At 38.0% G+C, this 12765-nt stretch overlaps 1 protein-coding gene across 2 annotated transcripts in view; it reads left to right on the forward strand.

Annotated features, from left to right (window-relative positions):
- The window catches only part of LOC123551446 (inner centromere protein A-like), a 176924-nt gene that overhangs the window by 93925 nt on the left and 70234 nt on the right, over positions 1–12765 (forward strand). The gene's annotated exons all lie outside the window — the stretch shown is intronic.

Below are 12765 nucleotides of genomic sequence, written 5' to 3' on the forward strand. Positions count from 1 at the left end.
AGAGTTATGGGACTTTGTTTCTTGTTAACATACTATGTACATACAGTCTGCATATGCAACCTTGTGCCTGCCTAATCTACCAAACCCTTGCACACAATTTAATGAAACTTCACACAAGTGATCAGTACCGACCCTAGTTGTGCATGGTGCATGTTACATTCTTTTAGATAAATATTCTGCATAGTTATGGGACTTTGTTTTTTGTTACTATACTGTATACATACAGTTTATACCAAATATTCCACTACAGAAAAAAGAAAAGCATAGATCTATTCTATCATTTATTGTTTGGCTAAAACTGGCTTGATACACCATGACTAGAAACTGTATGTATATATGTATATATATTGTTATACTGAAGTAAATACAAACATAGTAAACAAGTTAGAGATAAATAAAAGAACAAGTTATTATATCTAGTCTGGTGTAGTCGAGCCAGTTTACTTCCAGCTTTCTTGGGGGATAGGCTATTGAACTATAGCCTAATGCCCTGCCCAGGTATGGAAGCAAACGGACTCGAAGAAACCAGTTTGGCATTGCCTGATAAGGAATGGTGGTGGGGAGGTGGCGGTAAATGTGTAACTTTTTTGTAAAATAAATCGTGTCTTACATCGATCTTTACGCGGAACTAAATCTGCATAAATTATCGCCGTGCCGCTTCCAATAAAAACGTCCCGTTTAGTCACATGACCTTGCTGCTGCGGCTGTTCTTTGTCTACCGCGTAATTACATGTATATTCATAAGGCCGGGTGCAGAAATCGATGACGTATTACGCACATGTTTACCATTCAATACACATTTATCATCAAAACGAATCACGTGATAAGAATTAACTTTGTCGACCAATCGTATTATTCGATGTGATGACGTATAGTGCAAACTACCGATGATGCGATACACTACTTTCAATACACAAAGTTTGAATCCCGAACACACGCTGATTACTCGTAGCTGACGTAATGCGATAACGCCGATGATCCGCTGATCAAGCATACACAATATTTTGTGCATAAGATGTGAAATACGTGCCAATGTTTAGAGACGTTCTATATTTTTTATAAACCGCGTTTATAACTATAAACTTTAATTTATACCAAATATTCCACTACAGAAAAAAGAAAAGCATAGATCTATTCTATCATTTATTGTTTGGCTAAAACTGGCTTGATACACCATGACTAGAAACTGTATGTATATATGTATATATATTGTTATACTGAAGTAAATACAAACATAGTAAACAAGTTAGAGATAAATAAAAGAACAAGTTATTATATCTAGTCTGGTGTAGTCGAGCCAGTTTACTTCCAGCTTTCTTGGGGGATAGGCTATTGAACTATAGCCTAATGCCCAAAGAAACTCTGCTGCAGCAATAAACATGAGACGTTCATGGTTGAAAGCTGAAGGGGAGTTTCATCCCCAAGAAAGGTGTCCAAACTTTACCAGGCAATACAATAGTAACATGATATACATTACAGCATTGCAGAGCTAGCTGTGAATATTTTTTTAACAGCTTATACAAAATATGTACACAATCAGGACTAACTAATAGTAGAAAATCGCGGTACATCGGATGCAGGAGTCACCGAGAAACTCCCTATATAGGCCTCCGATGTCATGTATGGAGCCAGAGTCTACGATGGCAGGCTCGGATATTGAGCCCGCGATGGCAGGCGAAGAGACCTCATGTAGGAGTCTACACTGGCAGACTTGAATATTTAGCAAAAGATGGCATGCTAAGAGATCCGGTGCAAGAGTCTACGATGGCAGACTCGAATCTTATTGCCTGCGGTGGCAGGCGAAACAGCCAGGGGCAGGGGTCTACGATGGCAGACTCAAATATTTATGCCTATGATAGCAGGCTGTGAGACCCGATGCAAGAGTCTACGATGACAGACTTGAATATTAATGCCTACGATGGCAGGCGAAACGGCCAGATGCAGGAGTCTACGATGGCAGACTCGAATATTAGTGCCTACAATGGCAGGCTATGAGACCCGGTGCAAGAGTCTACGATGGCAGACTCGATTATTTATGCCTACGATGGCAGGCTAAGAGACACGGTGCAAGAGTCTGCGATGGCAGACTCTAATATTTATGCCTAAGATGGCAGGCTAAGAGACCCGGTGCAAGAGTCTACGATGGCAGACTCGAATATTTATGCCTACGATGACAGGCTAAGAGACACGGTGCAAGAGTCTACGAGGGCAGACTCGAATATTAATGCCTACGATGGCAGGCTAAGAGACACGATGCAAGAGTCTACGATGGCAGACTCTTAATATTTATGCCTACGATGGCAGGCTAAGAGACACGGTGCAAGAGTCTACGATGGCAGACTCGAATAATAATGCCTACGATGGCAGGCGAAACGGTCAGGTGCAGAAGCTACTATAACATATTTGTGTAAAAACAAGAGTCACATAAATGTACATACAACTATCTCATAAACAAAGACATATTGAAAAAGAAACGTGATAATATCATTATTTACAACATACTAGCATTGAAAATTCAGTGTCCAAGTGTAAAATATATGCTACCATAATGTAAATTCTTTTGAAACAACAAACATAAAATATAATTATTTACATCATAATTGCGATGAAAAGTCAGTTTTATATTGAACATACTATAGCATACTGAACATTCTTTGCTAAACAAAACTTCAATCATATAAGATAATTTTTTGAGCCTAAACTCAACTTTTGATTGTCTTATATTAAATACTGAGTATTCTAAATGAACGTCCTTATTAGAAAGCGTTCTGAAATACAATGTTGCGCTAATATTTCTTTCTTAAGACCCTTAATACGGCTCTTGTAGGGAGGATGGTCCTGTGAACGTTTAATTTTGTTTAAGTCTGTCTATTTAAACTTACGTCTTTGACATAGCAATTTGAGCCGCTTGTATTGTTTCTTGGTGCGTGTGGATATATGTAGTATAGCAATCCGAAGACCACCTCCCCAGAGTTTTTATTAAGTGGTCCTCTAGTCTTAATTTGCCACATGTGGTAGCGGCCCCGATTCTTAGACTATGACCATTGTATCTAGAATCGTCTAATCCTAAAATTCTTGTTACAAATTTCAAATTATGAATGAACTTGCTTCTTGTTAGAGGCATGCCATCAAATGAAATGTATAGAGCTTCTGTTCCGCGGGCGGCATGATGTAATTTTCGAACTTTTAAGTAATCAGACAGCGCTTCCATGGGACATACAGCATTGTGCGTAGCGTAAATTGAAATATTTACCCCTTTCCTAAATGGATCAGTTTTAGATGTTTTCAGAGTAACACTAACACGTTCCTTATCAAACCTTACATCTGTCAAGCAAAGATTATCATATACTGAAAAGGTATTCTTTACCGTAAACTCTCCACATCTCAAGAAACCAAAGAAGGCAAGAGTACAACATGAAATCATCATCGCGTCATCATGTACACCGAAACAACCTTTCTTCAGATAATCAACAATTTTTGACAGCATATTAATATCAATTGGAAGTCTCTTTGACTGAGTTGTTTGTTTTCTCTTAACTGATTTTAAAAAAGTATAAATTCTTACATTTTTACTATTAGATTCTAAAGGTGAACATACACCGTGTTTGATATAGTGATGTCTAAGTCCACAAAGATAAATTTTTATTGTGGAATATTGTATATGTAAGCGGTTAAACAAATACGCAATGAATTTGATAATAATATCCTCTGAAATGGGTGGTACATCCGTATTTGCGGCACAGTAACCATCTTTACACATAAATGTTCTATATTGCTTAACGCCAGATTCGTACGCTTTCGCTGTGTTCGGGCTTAAAACGTTTTCCCACATGTCACTGACTATTTTTTGTAGTCCCACAATATTTCCCTCTCTGTCGGACATCGCTCCGGGTAGAGATTTGCTTCCGGTGCTGCTTTGCGGAAGCGACCCATCTGAAAACGAGAAAGAGCGTCTGCTATAATGTTACATTTGCTAGGGATATATTTTGCTCTAAACGTGAAGTTATGTTTAGCTGCTAGCCATGTCATGTTTCGCATTAGTTGCATAATATAAAGGCATTTAGAACGACCTTTATTTAAAATACTAACGGTAGCTTCATTGTCACAATAGAAAACTAGCTGCTTGTATTTCCATTTTCTACCCCACACAATTGTGGCGGCTACTATCGGGTACAGCTCTCTGAATGCCATAGATAAATTTTCTTCTACTGTGCTAGGCCATTTCTCACAGAACCACTCATTTTGAAAAAATGCAGAAAACCCTAACACTGAACTAGCGTCTGTAAATAATTGCATATCTTCAGAGGAAGAGAACTTATTTTCATAAAACACTGATACGCCATTCCATTCTTTTAAGAATATTAACCACATTGTGAGGTCTTCTTTGCAATCTTTGCTTAAATGAACATAATGATGTAACTCCTTCACTGTTGTAGAAATATTGATTAAATAAGACACAAAGCTTCTTCCCGGTACTATAACTTTAGAAGCAAAATTGAAATGACCTAGCAATTGCAACACTTCGCGTTTAGTACATGATTTCTTCTTGAGCAAACTCTGAATAAACTCCATGATTCTCTCGACTTTGTCGCGTGGTAGCCGAGCCTCTAATCTGTCTGAATCTAAAACGACCCCGAGGTATTCTAACACTGTTGTGGGGCCCATTGTTTTTGATTCCGATAACGGAATCTTTAATTTGTTAAATATCAAAGTTAATAACGCCATAGTCCGATATCCGTTTGAATTTGGACTTTGAACAGTGAGGAAATCGTCCAAAAGGTGAAAGATAATGGAAATTCCATAATTATTTTGTGCAATCCAACACACTGCTTTAGAAAGATTGTCGAATATTTTTGGTGATGATCTACATCCGAAAACCAGACGAGTGTACACGTAATATTTTTCTTTCCATTTAATCATGAAATATGGCATCTGACTTGAACAAATTGGTATTAATTTAAAAGCGTTGGCTATGTCAGTTTTACACATTAAAGCTCCTCGGCCTAGTTCTTTGATAGAATTGATAGCATCGTCAACCTTCACATAACTTAAGCTACACATTTCTTTGTCAATACAACTGTTAATACTGTGGTGAGTGGCGTTGTCGTGTGGGGCCGATAGATCCACAATAAGTCTCTTTTTTCCAGAATATTTCCCTTCCGCAACACCTATTGGGGAAACACGAAATTTATCAAACGGTGGTTCGTCAAAAGGTCCTTCTAAAAATTTGTTTTGTAGTTCCGATTCGATTAATTTATCTACCACTTCCGGTTGTTTTAATGCAGACTGTAAGTTTTTACAAATTTTATTTTCTCGAGGAAAGGTGTCAATTAATGTATTAAATCCAAATGTCAATCCGTTACAAAGATAATTAGTGAATTCTTTATCAGGGTAATGTTCAAGTTCTTTCCGTAATACATTAATGTCAATTGGAGTAGATGGTTGAAATAGTCACTGCTTTTTGTTTGGAATACGATCTGTTTTCTTCGCTCTATGACAAGTAGCTTTACCGTGAGAATTGCCGAAACATTCCGAACATATATGCGTTCGGTTACACATACGTCTAGAGCATCCTTCTGCGTTGAAATTATTACATACTTCTGCACCTTGGTGGTATAGTAACTTCCGGCCATATTTGTCTGCTTCCTTCGACTGGTATGGTTTGTTATGGCTGAAGACTGTCTTGTACTTGTGCATCTCCGACGTTAAGGTATTGGGGCAGAAGTCTGTTTCATGCAACGTAGAGGTGCACACAGAACACTGACGTGCCTTTACTCCTCCAAGGACAAGTTGAAACAAGTCGTTGTCTCTTCTTGACCAATCTACCGCAATTCCCAACTTAACAGCTTCTGCTGCCTTACTTGAAAAGGCAAGGTGGTAGTCGTAAAAACGCTCACCGTAGAATGAGTGTATTTTGCTTATATCGGTCTCGTAAGCCTCAAGTTCTTCCCGTCGATGTGGCCACTTTTGAACCATGACTCTACGATATTTTCCGAAAGCAGTTCTGAATTGTTCTATTGACAAGCGTTTCCTTAGGCGACTATCTGCTTTCTTAGATTGACTGTTAGGTTCGAATTCAGGAATAAGAAGAACTGCCAGATTCACATCCCTACCGTCAATAATTTGCTTCTTTAAAGTATCACTCACGACGTCAATGTTTGTGAGCATACTTGCTGGAATGCCGTTTTTATTTTTTGCGGATTGATGTCTTAGAGAATCTAAATCAGACATATACATACCGTTGTCTGTCTGCTCTGTGTGCTTGTAAACTTCACTTAATGTTGGAACTTCTGAGTCTCTCTTTTCAGGCTGTTGTTCCTGCCTTTCGTCACTATCCTTGTTTTTATTCATTAATTTTATTGTTTCATTGAATGCTGACATAGTTGCATTCAGTGTTTGAAAACATTGCGCCATTTGTGCGCTGCTATTGGCACCATTCAACTCCACGTTTCTGACCGGCGACCTACTTCTTTGTCTGTCGGAGCGAGTGGAACTTTCGCCGACGTTTTCTTTATAAAGAGATTTTAACACTGATTTGGTCATGCTCACTGGAACTTTAATCCCTTGTTTTTCAAGTGCAACCCTAAGTTCCGATATGGTCCAATTATCCACATTGTCTTTGTCGTATGTTCGTTTTTCTTGGCGAGATTTTCTCGAAGACGCCATTTTTAATTGTTAATCAATAACTTTTCGATCGGGTTTAATATTGATCCAGGATCTTCACTAATTGTTCTTATTTCCAGTTAGGCTCTATTACGCATTAAATGTAATCCAATGTAACCAAATGTAACGTATTTAAATATCCAGAATTATTCCATATATAGGTAATATATTAAATATAAATGTGTAACTTTTTTGTAAAATAAATCGTGTCTTACATCGATCTTTACGCGGAACTAAATCTGCATAAATTATCGCCGTGCCGCTTCCAATAAAAACGTCCCGTTTAGTCACATGACCTTGCTGCTGCGGCTGTTCTTTGTCTACCGCGTAATTACATGTATATTCATAAGGCCGGGTGCAGAAATCGATGACGTATTACGCACATGTTTACCATTCAATACACATTTATCATCAAAACGAATCACGTGATAAGAATTAACTTTGTCGACCAATCGTATTATTCGATGTGATGACGTATAGTGCAAACTACCGATGATGCGATACGCTACTTTCAATACACAAAGTTTGAATCCCGAACACACGCTGATTACTCGTAGCTGACGTAATGCGATAACGCCGATGATCCGCTGATCAAGCATACACAATATTTTGTGCATAAGATGTGAAATACGTGCCAATGTTTAGAGACGTTCTATATTTTTTATAAACCGCGTTTATAACTATAAACTTTAATCTATATACATACAGTCCACATAATTATGCAATCTTGTGTGCGTCAAATTGCAATGTACTGTGTCAGTGCATGCGTACATTCATCACCTTTAGTGATAGCTCTAGTTACTAAATGGATTTGATTCAAACTTAAGATAGTTGTTCCACCTTACCACCTACATCATATGACATAAGGTGCATAACTCTGGCACCAATTTTTCATGAATTATGCCCCCTTTTACTTTGAATTTATGGTTAATTTTCATGCATTTTCACTTTATCTTAGTAATTACTAAATGGATCTGATTCAAATTTGAAATAGTTGTTCAACATCTTCACTCACATCATATGACACAAGAGCCATAACTCTTGCACCAATATTTGATGAATTATCTCCCCTTTTTACTTAGAATTTCAGGTTAAAGTTTTGGTGCACTTTCACTCTATCTCAGTTATTACTCAATGGCTTTGATTCAAACTTAAAATAGTTGTTCCACCTAACCACCTACATCATATGACACAAGGTGCATAACTCTGGCATCAATTTTTCATGAATTATGCCCCCTTTTACTTAGAATTTAAGGTTAATTTTCATGCATTTTCACTTTATCTTAGTAATTACTAAATTGATTTGATTCAAACTTGAAGTAGTTGTTCCAAGTCATCACATACATCATATGACACAAGGTATATAACTCTTGCACCAATATTTTATGAATTATGCCCCCTTTTGCTTAGAATTATACTTACTTAGTGTTTTGATACACTTTATCTTTATCTGTCTTATAACTTAATATTTTTGACACAGACTGTTGTGCAATATTTTCATCCACCATTTGAGTCATTAAACACTCCAGTGACAGCTCCAGCTTCCTCAGATGTGCCCAGTTGCACTATCAATGACTTTGACCTTGACCTACTGACCTACTTTTTAGCTCACATGTCACAAAGTGACAAGGTGAGCTTTTGTGATTGCGCAGCGTCCGTCGTCCGTCCGTCCGTAAACTTTTGCTTGTGACCACTCTAGAGGTCACATTTTTCATGGGATCTTTATGAAAGTTGGTCTGAATGTTCATCTTGATGATATCTAGGTCAAGTTCGAAACTGGGTCAACTGCGGTCAAAAACTAGGTCAGTAGGTCTAAAAATAGAAAAACCTTGTGACCTCTCTAGAGGCCATACTTTTCAAATGAGTCTGCATGAAAAATGGTCAGAATGTTCACCTTGATGATATCTAGGTCAAGTTCGAAACTGGGTCACACGCCTTTAATAACTAGGTCAGTAGGTCAAATAATAAAAAACCTTGTGACCTCTAGAAGCCATATTTTTCATGTGATCTGTATGAAAGTTGGTCTGAGTGTTCATCTTGATGATATCTAGGTCAAATTCGAAAGTGGGTCCACTGCGGTCAAAAACTAGGTCAGTAGGTCTAAAAATCGAGAAACCTTTTGACCTCTCTAGAGGCCATACTTTTGAATGGATCTTCATGAAAATTGGTCAGAATGTTCACCTTGATGATATCTAGGTCAAGTTCGAAACTGGGTCAAGTGCCTTCAATAACTAGGTCAGTAGGTGTAATAATAAAAAACCTTTTGACCTCTCTAGAGGCCATATTTTTCAATGGATCTTCATGAAAATTGGTCAGGATATTTATCTTGATGATATCTAGGTCAAGTTCAAAACTGGGTCACATGAGATGAAAAACTAGGTCAGTAGGTCAAATAATAGAAAAAACGACGTCATACTCAGTTCAAAACTGGGTCATGTGGGGACAGGTGAGCGATTCAGGACCATCATGGTCCTCTTGTTTAAGATAGAGCCTTGAAATTTGGATGACAAATACAGTTTTGCACACCGATCTTAAAACTGACTTTCAGTGACCTTGAATGTGACCTACTGACCTACTTTCTTAATATTTTAGCATCAGTTTGACATTTGAAACATGTAGCTCATATTACTCAGGTAAGCGATCCAGGGTCATCATGACCCTCTTGTTGGTCCCCTACTGGTTGAAAACTAGTTTCGGGGACTTTAGGAATGCGCTTTTCCGTCATTCTGTCATTACGTGATTCCGTCATTCTGTCATTCTGTCCGTCCGCAATTTCGTTTCCGGTCCATAACTCTTTTATCCATGAAGGAATTTTAATATTGCTTGGCACAAATGTTCCCCATGATGAGACGACGTGTCATGCGCAAAACCCGGACCCCTGGCTTAAAGGTCAAGGTCACAATTGGAGGTCAAAGGTCAACAGGGCTTTTTTCCTGTCTGGTCCATTACTCTCCCATCCGTGAAGGGATTTTAATATCACTTGGCACAATTGTACCTCGTAATAAGATGATGTGTCATGCACAACTTTGAGACCCCTAGCTCAAAGGTCAAGGTCACATTTAGTAGTCAAATGTTAACATGGCATGAACAGGGTCTGTTTCGTGTCCGGTCTATAACTCTTTCATCCATGTGATTTTAATATTACTTGACACAAATGTTCCCCATGATGAGACGACGTGTCATGCGCAAAACCCGCACCATTAGCTCAAAGGTCAAGGTCACAATTTGAGGTCAACAGGGCTTTTTTCCTGTCCGGTCCATAACTCTCCCATCTATGAAGGGATTTTAATATCAATTGGCACAATTGTACCTCATGATAAGACGATGTGTCGTACACAACTTTCAGATCCCTAGCTCAAAGGTCAAGGTCACACTTGATAGCAGTCATATGTTAACATGTCATGAACAGGGTCTGTTTCCTGTCCGGTCCATAACTGTGTCATTCATTAAGGGATTTCAATATTACTTAGCACAGGTTATCCCCATGATGAGACAACATGTCATGTGGAAATCCCGGAGCCCTTGCTCAAAGGTCAAGGTCACCATTGGGGGTCAAATGTCAATAGGGCTTTTTTCCTGTCTGGTCCATAACTCTGCCATCCATGAAGGGATTTTGATATTACTTGGCACAAATGTTCCCCATGATGAGGCAACGTGTCACGCGCAAAACCCGGACCCCTAGCTCAAAGGTCAAGGTCAGAATTGGAGGCCAAACGTCAATAGGGTTATTTTCCTGTCTGGTCCAGAACTTTGTCATCCATCAAGGGATTACAATATTACTTAGCATAAATGTTCCCCATGATAAGACGACGTGTCATGCGCAACACCCAGAACCCTGGCTTTAAGGTCAAGGTCACTCTTTGAGATCAAAGGTCAATAGGATTTTTTTCCTGTCCGGTCTATAACTTTGTCATGCAAAACAGGATTTAAATATCAGTTGGCACAAACATTTCCCTGGATGAGACAACATGTTGTGCGCAAAGCCCTGGCTCTAGGTCTAAGGTCAAGGTCATACTTAGAGGTCAAATTCAAGAATGACTTTGTCTGGAACATTTCTTCTTAATGCATTGAGGGGATTTTAATGTAACTTGGCACAAATGTTCACCACAGTGAGACGAATTGTCGTGCGCCAGAACCAGGTCCCTAGGTCTAAGGTCAAGATCATACTCAGAGGTTAAAGGTCAAATTCAAGAATGACTTTGTCCGGAGCATTTCTTCTTGATGCATAGAGGGATTTTGATGTAACTTGGCAGAAATGTTCACCGCTATGAGGCACACTTTTTTTAGAATTATGTCCCTTTGTTGTTACTATAAATAGATTACATTGTAACTTTTTTATTACTGGCCGTAGGGAAAAATTGAGACCACTTTTCTATGGTACAACATGCACGGTACATCCAAATTTTAGGTGTATTTTGATCTATCTCTACCTGGTAAAGAGTTTCTTGTGGACTTATATTTTATAGATTTTTTTTTATTTTGATTTTTTTTTTTTAGGGTTAATTTCAATTTGTTGTTACTATAAATAACTTTTATGATAACATTTGTATGATCGGCTAAAAAAATTCCAAATGAAAACAACTGTATGTTTTTATATATGCAAATTTTAATCCAAGTGCTTTGTTATATTATATTGTATATATAGTACGATATTGTTTATACATCATTGACAGATATCAGTTCATTATGTTATGCTGCAGTAGAGAAAATTAGGTGCCTTCCAGTAGAGGACTTTGTATTGCATGGCAATACTTCATTCACTTGTTTAAAGATTAACTTCCCTTAGTTGTTACTATAAATAACTTATATTGTAACTTTTTTATAATTGACCGTACGGAAAAACCAAGACCACTTTTCTGTGGTACAACATAGATGTTACTTTCACATTTTAGGTGTATTTTAAGGTATCTTTACCTGGTAAGGAGTTTTTTTGTGGACTAAAAATTTTAAGAATAGAATTACAATAATTTCTACACAACCATAGAATTAAAATTCCATTTCCAAATACAGGTGCTAGTGTATATTTGCTATGACAGGCGTATATTGTGACATTCTGGCACTCTTGTAAATAAATAGGGCCAAGGGTCCTTCTTTTTGTTTGTGAGCAGTACCATGCCTGTGACCTTTCTCACGTTGCAGGGGCATCTGTGTCTCTGACACTTTTATAGTTTTCATGAAATTTTTGGCCAAGATTGAATGTGGGTCATTTGGGGTAAAAAACTAGGTCACCAGGTCAAATCTAAGAAACTGTTTGTTTACACTCAAGAGGTGACGGTTTTGTCCAATCTATGAAAATTGGTCAGAATATTTGTCTCCATGAAATCACTAGGTAAAACATGTTTACACTGTTATGGTGGGTTACTCAGGTGAGCAAGCTAGGGCCATCTTGATCCTCTTGTTAAGATACAGCAGGGCACTAGACAAATTTTGGGGACAAGTACCCATACCCTGAGGAAGGGGAATTTTTCGTCGTTTTAAGACAAAAAGGGGAAGTTTTTAGCCAAATATATGTTACTACTTTTCACACTTATTAATACTGTTTTCAATCATTTCTAACTAACGTACACTTATTATGTCTCCCAGCACACAGTGGTGTGGGAGACATATTGATTTACTCCAGTCTGTCTGTTTGTCTGTGACAAAGTTTTCTGCACTCTTAAGTCAAACATTTCTCATCTGATCTTCACCAAACTTGAACAAAATGTGTTTGACCATAAGACCTCGGCCAAGTCCGATGACTAGCCAAATCGGTCCAGGCATATTGGAGTTACGGCCCTTTAATTACCAAAATCAGCCTTTTTGCTCTTGTCCGCAAGTCAGACATTTCTCATCCGATCTTCACCAAATTTGAACAAATTGTGTTTGAACGTAAGAATTTGGACAAGCTCGATAATGAGCTAAATCGGTCCAGGCATTTTGGAGTTCAGGCCCTTGAATTGTATTGAGTTAACAGTATATAAAGACTGACTTGCTATTTAGATGATTAGGCCATTGTGGGAGACATTCGCTTTTCTCAAAAGCAGCTCTAGTTAATACTGTTTTCAATCATGTAACTATATTGCAGCAGTAACCTTCCTTAGAAGCACTATAATATAACTTGAA

This window comes from Mercenaria mercenaria, chromosome 4 (assembly GCF_021730395.1).
Source record: "Mercenaria mercenaria strain notata chromosome 4, MADL_Memer_1, whole genome shotgun sequence".
Classification (NCBI taxonomy): domain Eukaryota; kingdom Metazoa; phylum Mollusca; class Bivalvia; order Venerida; family Veneridae; genus Mercenaria; species Mercenaria mercenaria.